At 44.0% G+C, this 12,381-nt stretch overlaps 1 protein-coding gene across 1 annotated transcript in view; it reads left to right on the forward strand.

Moving 5' to 3' along the window:
* Positions 1 to 209: 209 nt before the first annotated feature.
* The window catches only part of PLPPR1 (phospholipid phosphatase related 1), a 130,416-nt gene continuing 118,244 nt past the window's right edge, over positions 210 to 12,381 (forward strand). Inside the window, exon 1 of the mRNA XM_086770480.1 lies at positions 210 to 392. The gene's annotated coding sequence lies outside the window, so the exon portion shown is untranslated. The remainder of the gene's footprint in view (positions 393 to 12,381) is intronic.

Genomic DNA, 12,381 nt, shown 5'->3' on the forward strand with positions numbered 1-12,381 from the left:
AGGAGGGAGCCGGGGGCGGGCGGGGGGAGTCGCGGCTGGGCCCGGTGGGATCCCCCTCCCTTCCCGCCCTTCCTCTCCGCCCGCCCCTCCTCGGCCGGCCCCTGTCCCCTCCCTCCGCTCCGCAGCTGGGGCGGGGGGGCTGAGAGCCGGGTCCAGCGCTGGGGGAGGCAGAGGAGGAGAGGCGGGCGATGGGGCGGGAGCCGCACCGGTCATCCTCTGGGCATCGTTAGGGAGAAAAAGGGGGCGAGGAAAAAGAAGAAGAAGAAGGGGAAGAGGGAGGGCGTCCCCGGCCCCCGCCCCGCTCCATCGCGCCGAGGAGGGAGGGCAGACCACGATGCCCGGCCGGGGGGCGCTGCCCGCCCGCCCGCATGGAGACTGTCGCCCGTAGCGGGGTGAGCCAGACTGTGAGGGTGCGGGGGCGGGGGGGCGCTACCGGGGCTGCCCGTGCGGCCCCGTGTCCGGGGAGGGGGCGGGAGGGAAGCGCGGGGAGGCGGCAGGAGCCCGGCACGGCCCTGGGGGCATTGGGGATGCGGGAGCCGGGGCGGCGCGGCTGCTTTCCTGCTCCCCCCGCCCCCCTGCCTCGCCCCCCGCCGCTTTCTGCGAGCAGAGCCGGGCTGGGATGCGGGAGCGGACGGGTTTGTCCTTCAGCATCCCTGGGATGGCCTGGGAGCAGGGAGCGGACAGAGCCCGGGGAGCCGGCACCGGCCAGGGGCCGGTGCGGGGCCGGTGCGGCTTCGCCGGTGGCCACGTGGCGAGCGGGGGAGGCGGGGAGGCCCCGCTGGGGCGAGGAACGCGCTCGGAGGCAGCGCTGCGGTGGCCGCGGTTCCTTGCGGGGGTGGGGGGGGGAGTGTCTGGGCTGGGGGGTCACTTTTCCCACGGGAAGGTGCCGGGCAGCCGCTTGCCCAGCCCTGTGGTGCTGCGGACGCGCCCCTTCCAGGCTAAAATCTCCCCCTTGAAAGAGGTTGGGGCGCGGGGGGGGGGGGAGGGGGGGGCGGTCCGAGGGTCCCTCCCCGCCGCCTCTCCCGGAGCTGTGCGGGCTGGCACGGCGCTGGTGCCTGGGGTCGGGATCCGTGAGGGAGCAAACCCCCTTCCTGTCGCCCCAGCTCGTCCGACCGTGTCCGTCTCGCTGCCGCTCTTCTCTCCCGGTCCCTCGCAGGGATGCGGAGTTGCTCGGCAGTTTGGGATGAGGCTGCGTGCTGCAGCAGGGCGTGATGAATACGCTGCATGCGGGGAAAAGGCGCTTTTGGAGCAGAGATGCAAAAACTGTCACTAGATGCAATGTCCCTTGTCGGGTTTGGATGTTTTGATAGACCTGTCCCTGAGTCTTTTTGCATCTCTAGAAAATCTAGGTGGTACCAAAAGGAAAAAAAAATGGAGGCATTTTGATCAGCTGTCATTTGAAGCTTGCAGGTAGTGAGGTGAGATTTGCTAGCTGACATCTGAGGTTGTACGATAGTTCTCTTGATCCCCCTGGGTGAGCACCTGCGAAATAAATGGGTAATGGTGCTGGTCCTGCATGTGATGTTGTCTTTGTAGGGGGCATGAGGACACCTGGGACAGAGCAGGGGCTTCAGGTGACATCTTCCCTATTGGAAATGAGATGAGTATGGTGAGAAAAAGCAGAGGTCATGACTCTGTGCTCAGATTTCCGCCTGTTACTACCTGGGCATGAGGAAGGAGGTTTTTTAAAACCTGTTTATGCAATGAAAGAAGGTTTTCAAAGGAGTTACTGCAGAAGGGGTTACCTCTGAGGCAGAGGATGCTCAGTGCGATTGCCCTGAGCCTTTGAATTTCAAGATCCAGTTTAGTCCAAGGACACTGCTGTGGACCTCCCTCTTTTTGTAAGACATCTCACTACTCTCAAGTGTGATTTTTTTGGGGAGCTATTTCTGAAAATAAAGATGGATAAGACCTTAGGGGAAGTCTTTTCTACATTTGTCCATAGGTAGGTTTGAGGACGAGAACCTGCTTTGGAGGCTTCACATGGACGGGGAAAATGGATGAAATTTACATCAGCTGAGGATCTGTCAAGTACTGGGAGCTATGACAACAGCTCCCTACTATCTTCCCTTATTTATTTGTATTCTTTCGTCTTCTCCTCCACTTTCATTACTAGCTCTCACATGGTGTATTTCAGTGTTGGCTTATGCTCATTCTGGGTGGAAAACCAGTGATGCTGAAAAACATGCTAAACCCACGTGTATCAACAAGGATGATATTCAGTGCTATTTCTCCTTTGATGGCAGATGTGAACTTGTTTCAGAATATGTAGACTTACTGGGCAAAATTGTGCTAGTTGTTGGTGCTTATTAACCTATTTCAACACACACATAAAGACCATGGTGTTTTTGTTCTTTTTTTTTTCAATTGATGAGACATCAGAGGAAAGAAGCTGGTGGGAAACCATATCCTTAATTCCTCAGCCATCCAATCACATCTGCTCAGTTACAGAACCTTTTGCTGAGTCTATAATTGGAGACATATTTTGACTGAATTGAGAGAGTTCAGTAGCAGAAGAAGGAGATTTTTGAATTTGCAATTGCATCACAGCTGTCTTTTTTTTTTTAATACTGTACCTTAATTTTCTTTGACAGCTTTGATCATCATGAAAAACTTTCCATTTTTTTTCTTTGCTCACTCATCCCTGCCTCTTTATTCAGTGGCAGGAGTGTAGATGCACTTTGTTGTTTTGAGGGTTTTTTTTAAATTGGAAAATGTTTCCATAGTTATTACTTCATCAGATAGTATGTCGAACTGATTAGCCTACTTTCTAGTGCTCTAATTTTTCTTCTTAATAAGCTACAGCCACAAAGATCTTGCAGTTCTGCATATTATACAACAGCATGGAGGAAGTATATTTTTCCAGTTGTGGAGGACCTACTGTGAATATCACCTTGACTGGGATTTTATTGTGGAATTGTCAGTTATCATAGAACCAGGAACTAGACCCTCAAGATATGGAAACTTCTCTAATGGAGAACAGCTACACATACTCAATGATTAAAATAAACATTTTTTTAATCCACTAATGCTGGCCTACTTGTACTTGTTGAAGTTATGGCAAAAGACTAACTTTTTAAGTCGGGGACTCTTCAAGGATAAGATCTGTCTTCAAGATTATTTTTCTCTATTGTTTTTTCCTGAAAATAAATGTAGAATAAAGACAAATTCTGTAATAAAGACAAAGCCTTTGTGAGCCTCTCTCTTCTCTCTACTGGTTTATGCCAAGCAAATCAGGTATGCATGCTTGGTTCTCCATTGGTTTTTACACAAGGGTGCTGAAATCAGCAGTGCCACCTCATTCTGAGAGACTGAAATCAGCGTAGTTATGTCTTAGGAAGTGAGAGCACCCTTGCTTATGACAGCTTAAGTCTTGAAGCCTTTGCTTGGTTTTTAGTCCATTCTTTCCCAGGTGAGATTCCCATATGAATTAAACAGGTTCAGTTTTGTTCTGTCAGCTCAGTTGGCAGTCGGGAGTTTACTTCTCCAGAACTCTCTGCATAGTGTCTGTTGTGGTTCTGACTGGGGGTCTGCGATGCTCTGCTTTGAATTTCTTAGCTCTGGAGGAAATCCATGCTCTTCAGATAGCCTGGCTTGGTGTTACATTGAGTTCTGCAGACTTAGCCCTGTACTCTTCACAGGCCATGATTTCTTCCTTTTTCAGTTTTTCTTTCTCTCTTATTTTTCTTTTTTTTAATCGAATCATAGAAGAAGACTGGGTGCAAACTTCCATCTGCAAACCCAGTTGTTCTCTGAAGAACACCCAAAGCTCTTGGGGGTTTTAATAGGCAGATGTTTGGATGGGACATAAACACAGAACTAACGACCAATATGTTTATTGCTACTAGTGTGCAAAATCGGTGCTGCAGCTTGGTCACATCTCCTCTCCTACCTATTCAGGCAATATTGTTTGCTAGGTTCGCCGACCCAGGGTGAAACTTGTTTTTCAATGGTGTTTTCAGAAATGCTTGTTTGGCAGCAACTGAGAGAGCAGTTGTGAGTGGCATTGTTGTTCACGATATATGTCCTGATTCTGAAAATCTCATGCTTTTGTTAAAATCATGCAACCATCAATGCCCATTGGATGGTATGAACAAGGGTTGAAAAAGGGAAGGCTACAGAATCAGTAGCTACTCTGATAACCATTAGCTGGGTAGTTAGATATGGGGTCAACATTCACCCATTTCCTTCCTTTTTGGAAAACATGCTCCATTGGTAACCTGTACCCTGTGTACTATCAAAACAGTGCTGAACAGCCTCTCTGTGTTGTCCGCCGTCAGACATCCTCACAGTCCGTAACAGGCTGAATCACCGGTAACAGTGATGGGGGCAATTCCATGCATTTGCAGGGAATAAAGGGTAGCACCATTCTTATGGTCATCTTTGTTGTGCTACCTTTTTTTTTGCTAATAAGCAAGTGGATCAAAGTCTGTCCATCCTCTTGAAATACAAGATAACTTTTCTTACCCAAATGGGTTTCTATATTTTATTTCAAAATGGTCAAGCTTTGCTAATGTGGGGTGCAGGACATCCCATGACAGCTTCTGGTGTGTCTTGTGCAGCTGCCATCCTTTCTGGTTATAGTGAAAATCATTCAGTGATTGAGGACATAATTAGTCAGAAAGCAGTGGCCACAGGCAGAGGAGTAGGGATAGAATGGGTTTATATGTATAAGACAGTGTTTTGATCCATTTTTCTGAAGAATTCATGCTGCGTTATTCTCATATCTTAACCAGAACGAGGATTAGCTTCAAGGCAGATCCACATACCCAAATGTGCCAGTCATTGATTTACCATGTCCTCTAGGGACCTGAGGACCAGCACAAATGTAACGGCATGCCGTTCTTTGCCCGCTAACGGAATTGTATCTGCCGGATAGGGGTTTAACGTTACCCTTGGGCTTGGACATCTCTTGCATTTGAGTAAGGTTTCTGCTTTTGTTGTTTTACAGGTGTCACTTTTATTCATGATAATACAAGGCAGTTATGTTGCCACACATCCTCTACTCCTTTAAGCCATTTATTTAAATAGCCTTGACAATGCAAGGGTCTCTTTTGATTTTTATTTTCTCTTTGTTGTGCTCTAGCAAGTGGAGGGCTGATTCTTTGTTCAGATAAGTTATCCTGTGGAGTATCTCCATTTGGAGATAATGGCTCTTGTTAGTGATGGCAAAGAAGGTTTGCAGAATTCATGGCAAATATCTGTGAGACACTGACTCTATTAATGGCTCTAAGTCCACTATTACAATCTCAGAAGGCGGAACTGATTTTAAAATTGAAGTTGAACTCTGCACAATTGCAAAACTAAGCCTTATTCCTAAGCCCCTCTGAGATGCTTTATGTGCTTAGATGCTGGAGACATGTCTGAATCTCATGCCTGGTGTTGCTGGCATAGTCTCGTCTGAGTGGACCCGAATGCCTGCTTAGAGTTTGTCAGAACTAATGGGTTTCTAGAGAAGCTGAGGGATGGACCCTCTTGGAAGAGCTGCCCTGTTCAGTAACTCAAATAATGGGAGCGTGAGATATCAGCATGAATTTTCATACATGTTTCGTGTGCTACTTTTTACTGCTTTGCTGAGGCACCAATGAATTCAGAATGCTACTTCGCTTTCCATCAGTTTAAATCAATCAAAAGGAGAGGAGGAGGAGAAAAAAATCCAACTTTGATGGAAACACACATACTGCAAAAGGCAGTTGTATCACATTTATATTCTGCTGCATGCTTCTGTCGCCCACGCTTGTAAAATACGCACTGACAACAAAATGAAGTACGTTTAATTTCCACATATACAAGAATTTATTGTATTTGCTGCATAATTACTGGTAGCTCTTCTACAGTAACTTATTTTTCTGCGTATTCCAGCCCTTCTTCCATACCTTGTGCATGGAGGGAGGTGGGGTTTTTAATGAACTGAAGAGAAACCCAGTTTGTGTTAGCTATTTGTTTTTAAATTGACTGAGAGATTTAGCAGGAAACTTGACAAATATAATTTCATACAATGCATCTGGGATTTCTGGAGCATCCCATGAGAACCGTTTATGGGAGAAAGGAGAAGTACAGGAAGAATGAAGAGTAAAAGTGTGCTTTTTCTTCCCTAAAACCCCTAAATCACACTCCTTTGTGCACAAAGCTTGCTTGTAATACTGATAAAGCATGCTCAGTAACCTGTCAGAATAACTCAGTTCTGATGGCATTGCTGTATTTGGATAAATGAAGCCAGAAGAACTGTTTACACAGTCTTGTGCAGGAATCTTGCTCTCTTACAGAGCAAACCTGCTGCATGCACTCGCGCTGTGCTGTGCTAAAACTCTTTCCTTGGCCCTCCTCGTGAAATGCCAGCCAGTTCAGCAAGCAGACCTGAGGACAAGTAGGGCAGAACAGCCTGCAAAATGCAGGGCTGTGGGATGACAGCCCAGTAGACTGCAAAGTGCCCCCAAATGCCATTTGTTCCTTTTTATGGATCATGCCCGCTGGCTGGTCCGAGGACTACTGTGATCTTGGTGAGGACAGGGGTACCCTGGTGACGTGTCTCATCGGTGACTGTGCTGGAAACATTGACAGAGGAGGGAAAATACATGTGTGCGTTCAACAGGATTGTTTGCACATCTCTTTGATGTGACTTAAGAGGTATGTCAGGTAGCTCAGAACCTCTGCCAAGTTGCAGAACTGTTGGCTGTAATCTACCAAGCTGAAAAGGGAACAGATTTTAAAAGAACCGTGTGTGAAAAACTAATTGACAATGGATCATCTTTGCAACGGGGGTATCCAGGGATTTGAGTTGCTTGTAGAAAGGGGTCCACCTTCAGACATACAGAGTGATAGTTCATACGTTTCTGAAGAGCAGGACCAGGTAAGTCAGAAGACACTAGTCTCCAGCATTATGCTTCTAATCCTGGGCTGAGTCAAGGGAATTTCAGGTTTCCCCAGTGCAAATGTAAGCCACAAACTGATGAAGGTTTCACATCCTTGCATCACTCAGATGGGTTAGTCTCAGTTATTTTGAGAATACAGTGAATGTTATTTGGAAAGACATGAGATGTAACAATATTTGTCAGTCATGAAAGCTATTAGGAGCAGGTTATGTGTTCAGCAAGTAGAATACCGGAAAAATAAAATATCATTCAAGAAATACCCAGCTTCCTGAGACTTTCATTGAGACTCTACTCCTTCTGGGCTGCACGGGGCCGTGCACTCCAAATGCAGATACAGTATGCCGGCATAAAGTGTCCTGCCTGCGTGGTTGCAGGTTGATTTTCTGTGCCAATGAGCACTGGACAGAGGGCAGCCCTTTGTAGCAGCCTGTGGTTTTGGGAAAACTAGAGGTGGGCCATGGGTTGTAGCAACCACATTGCCACCGTGAGGCTGCCAAAAACACAAGAGAAAAATCACTGGTACATAATTATTTCAGGCACTGGTGCAGCAGTGAATGGAGAGAGGCCATTCTTTATGCAGGGTTGTCACATACAGTACATCTGCTTCTGCTCTCAAGCGTGCCCTTCTGCTTGAAGCCAGTGACCCAAGTATCTGAGAAACAACTTGGAAATGTTCAGATATCTTAGGTTAGATAAGGACAGAGGCAACTGAAAGGAAAGAAAACGAGAGGTTTGGTGATATTCAGCTTGAGCTTTATACAGGAGCTGTAATGCCAATGCAGAGATAGCCTAAGGCCACATTAATCTGTCCTGCCACCCGTCCTGGAGGACATGTAATTCACATAAGCAAAAGAGCACCTGGCCCACACACAGGCTGTCACCGAGTTCAGCTCACTTAGCAGATACTGGAGCTGGACCGTGTATGACTTGCATCAGCTAATGGATTCTGCAACTGCAACAAGGCGGTTGCAGAATATCACTAATTCACAGGTGTTCAGCAAGAAAAGCAGTGTCTGTGCAGCAAGGAACGATCTTTAAAGAGAAGCTGTTCAATATGCCAATCATTGACTTGCATGATTTGTGTGAGAGTGGAAGGAATTTTAACTAGAAATGGCTGGTCTATGACTTTGTTTCTCTTAGGCAGGCAGTTTCCATAGCAAAATAAAATTCTAGAACATGCAGATTTCTGCCAAAAATTACTCAGTTCTGAAAAGTTTTGGCCCAAAATGTTGAGCAGAAATATTATCTGTACAATTTTTTTTTTCCAGAGCTGTTTTTTTGGAGAGTTTATTTTATGTTTACTTCAAATTGCAAACAGAAAATTATCTACCATTGTGAGTTGCATTAGATTTTTTTTTTCTTTGTTTATTTCCAGTTAAGAGTATGAGGATTTATCTGTTTTTCTGTGTTGTGGTATTGTCTTGAGTTTGGCAGAGAAGATTCTAGTTTTGACTTTGGTATCTAGAGTAGGTGAAGAGATGTGGAGCTTGAAGTAACAAAAAGAGATTAAGGATCCAGTGAAGCTCCCTTGTGTGTGCTAATTCTGTTTGTTTACGTACCTGTATTCATTAATTGGATTCTTAGAGAGATTTTCTCAAGTTTGTGTTTCTGTGATGGAAGTAAGAGGTTAAGTAGGAGAGCTGGGAACTGGGAAGGAAATTGTTTTGGGTTAACCAGTGCCATAAGCTGTTTTTCTTGTTGACAGTAAAAAAACACACTGTCATTTCATGTAGAGCGAAATATTTTGTTGGCTTTGCACCACAGTTTTATCTCTTTATGTTTTGCAACATCTTTGTGTCAAAACTTTCTTTTGTTTACCCAGAGCTCAATTTTGAGACTACCTGCTGGAGTTGCTGGCCAAAAGCATGTCCCCGAGCTCCTCTGCTGCTCTTTCCTTTGGATTCACTGGTTCCCTTAAGAGAAGAGAAAGCATGCAGCTGGTGTTCAGCAGAGTGGTGTGAACTGGATGGGTTGCATTTATTTAGTCTTGCCTGTGATTCCCCAGGAAGGGACTGCATTTATCCCTACAGAAAATAGACCACCAAAGACAGATTTTCCTGCCACTCTGTAACAGCTCTTGAGATAAAAGATTGAGATGCTCTTTTTTTTTTTTCTGTTAAAACCTGTAACAATCTTGTTGCCTAAGCATGACATCACACCTCATTTCTGATCCCCACAAGAGTAATGAATAAGCTATTTCCATGAAGAAATGTCAGCCTACACAAAGAACAGAAGGAGGCCCTGGCTGAAATGGCAAAAAATGAGTAAATATTATTGACCTTGTTGCCCTCCTGCTGGCTTTGCTCTCTAAATAGGAATATATAGGTCAAGGAAATAGTAAATAAACCTGCTAACATTTTTTCAATACTGATAGCTCTGCATTTCCTGGCATGATATTCTGTATTTTACAGTACATAATGATCTGCAATTAATATGCAGTCATTTATCCAATCAAATGCTCGTGTCTTTGGAATCAACTCCAGTAGGGTACTCAAAGGAAAAACAAAGCTCTTACGAGATCAACTAATCCATTTCGAGGAGCTCATACTGTAATGTCTTTCAGCCCAGCAGCCTTATCAACATTTTTTCAGTGCTCAAAAAAAAATTTAATTATTAACAGAAACAGATGTTATTTCAAAGTAATTAATATTGACAATGTTAATTAATAGTTGACATAAACTGTATTCCATCCCAGTTTAGACAAAGTTAAGTTGGGGATGGATGTTAGTACTATTTCTGGTGATCTGGAGTTAGGACAATAGTTGGAATATGTTGTTCCTTCAGGACATGACTTTGAAATTTGTATTCCTTGCCCACGTCCAGGATACTGTCAACGTGCAGATCATGATTACCCTAACTTACACTGTTGACCTGGGCTGTGGGAGATACTTGTTTTGAAAATTTTGAAAAACGAGTGTTGCTCATTGCCACACTTCTGACAGCAGCTGAAGACATTAGTCTTCGATGTCAGTGCCCTCTTAGGACAGCACTTTATCTTTAATCTCTGGCTGATGTGGCATTGCAAAGAGAGACTGACAGCCAAAGGGGAGAATGTGCCCTTTCCCGAGGAAAATATGTCAGTGGTGTTGATGATACCTACCCAGTGACTGAAGTTTTCCACTGTGTACTTCAGTTCAGTATTATCAGGAAGGAAATGTCTTACCAAATTTGCAATTTGGGGTTTTTTTTAAAAGTTATTTTTTGATACTAGAAACAGCTATTTGAGTAGTATTTTAGGACAGACTTTTTTTTTTTTCCCCCCCTGTAAGTCTTCATTTGCTTACCAGAGCTCACCTTGGCTAACATACCACCCTGTCTTCCTCAGTCATTTCTTCTCAGGAAACTAACATCTTCATAACACTTTTGTAGATTATTAATGGTGTCATCCTTTCATAATGGTAAGGTTTCATTTATCTTAAGAAGAATTCCTCCCCTGGCTTCATTTATACAGTAGAGACTGTTTCTGCTGCTGTCAGAGACTTGGTCTGATGGATGTATCTCACAGTCCTTAAAGATAACTTAATCTCATCCAAAGTTGTTCATGGGGTTGTTGGCTGAATAACTGAGTGAAATGGCTTCAGAGGTCTAAAATGCATGCACCAGAGAGCAGATGTTTGGTTGCATTACTCCTTTTATGGGGCAGAAAAATGTGCTTCTAAGTATGAGCAACATGAGTTCCAAAGACAGGAGGACTTAAAAAATGGTAATTGTTGAAAGAACAGAATGATTTGTTGAGGAGAGGCTACTTTTCATTATGCTTTTGATACATATTTGTCTGGCTCCTAAATTTCTGCTGAGATCATGCTGATTCTGAGCTGTTTGCCCTGGTATAGAGGGTGAGCAAAACAGCTTTTCAGCTTTAAATCCCGTTACACAGGTCTCATACTAAATTTTACCATGGAGTGCCTGGAGAGCGCACTTATTATTTGCAACAATGTGATGTGGAATGATTTTTTAAAATCTTACTGTATTGTGGAAGAATACAGAGCAATAATTTTAAAACTGCCATTCCTCTTCCTTGTTATTCAAAGTAGGGATAGATAGCCATAGCAAAATACTGAGTATTACTGCTTGTAGAATTTCATGGTCTTCAGCAGAAGCCAGTCAATGATGCAGGTAATTAAAAAAAAAAAAAAAAGGAAAAAGGGAAATGTATTTATCTCTATTATAAAGCATTCAACAATGGAAATAGAAAGGCAGGAATGAAATCTACGCTGTTTCTTGAGGACAGGTGAATAAGTCAGGCAGTAAATGGTATGTTAATCAGAAGAGAGAGAGCACAGTGAGCGTTTCAAGTAAAGTTCATATCAAACCAAAGGACAGAAAAGCACGTTTTGGATTTTTGCATTCTGCACCTCAGTGAAGAGGTAGTGTCTTCATTGAAAAAGCCATTTTTCTATTACATATAATTATTTTTCTCTGGTCATGCCCTTTGCCCTGAAGCCAGATGTGTGAGATGTCTATCTCAGGACTCAAACCAAGCATGTTCATCTCCTTCACCCTTCTCAACAGCATTTCATATACCTTAACAGCAAGCTTTTTCTCCTTTGCTTTATATGACTACTTTGATGTGACTCTGTGAGTCATGCAACTCTTCTGGGGTTTGTTTACTCCCGTGTACTCAGTGGCAAAGCCTTCAACAGCCTGGCTGACATGAGTCAGGTCCTTTTCAGGTTTGTCCCAGTTTAGCTACCAGAAGAGTCTGGTGTTCTCTGACCTTGCTTGGGTGTCCAGACTTAGCTAGTTTTCTCAATCCTTATTTATTTTTGTCTCTTACAGTTTTGATTTGATCTACCTGTGATGATGACAGAAGGAGGAAACTGAAACTTCCTCAGTAACTGCATTATGTCAGGAAAGTAAACTGAGATTACTTGCAAGTATTATTAAAGGCATTCTTGGTAGCAATTGCAGTTCTGAGTTTGTTGTCAGCCTTAACAGGCTCCGTGAGAGACTCAAAGTTTTGGTCAAATCATAAGTAATTTAAGGTTGGTACTTTTTAAAATGATTTGCTTTTAAGCCTTCAAACAATTCTTCCGCTGGAAGGTTTTGCTGATGAGTTGTGGAGCGCAGGAAGTAATGGAAATATTTCAGTTCAAGTGAGTGACAGGTGGGAATTAGAAAGTAATTTTCAGAACTTCTCTCTCTTTCTGCATTAGTGTAGCAGAAGCAGGTCATGCCCTGTTTTATCAGTTTGCCGTAAACAGTAGCTGAACAGCCGAGCGGTGACAGCTTGCAAACAAATGCTGAGGTGCTGGGAGGGTGTAGCTGTTATCCCTGAAAGTCATGGAGAACTCCACATTTAATGTATGCACAGTGTATCTATGTATGACAAATATGAGTTACCACAGATATAGATGGACTTTCAGTGTGTGGGCAGAAGGCAAGTGATAATAATGTAAAGTGGAGAAGGAAGGGAATGAAATGGTGTAAATGATAGTGGTTCTGTGAGCTTCAGTTGTTGTTGACAAGTGTTATGGGAATGAGACTTGTTCTCTGTTGCCATCTCATT

The sequence above is a fragment of the Chlamydotis macqueenii genome, chromosome Z (genome assembly GCF_036417535.1).
Source record: "Chlamydotis macqueenii isolate bChlMac1 chromosome Z, bChlMac1.mat, whole genome shotgun sequence".
Taxonomy (NCBI): domain Eukaryota; kingdom Metazoa; phylum Chordata; class Aves; order Otidiformes; family Otididae; genus Chlamydotis; species Chlamydotis macqueenii.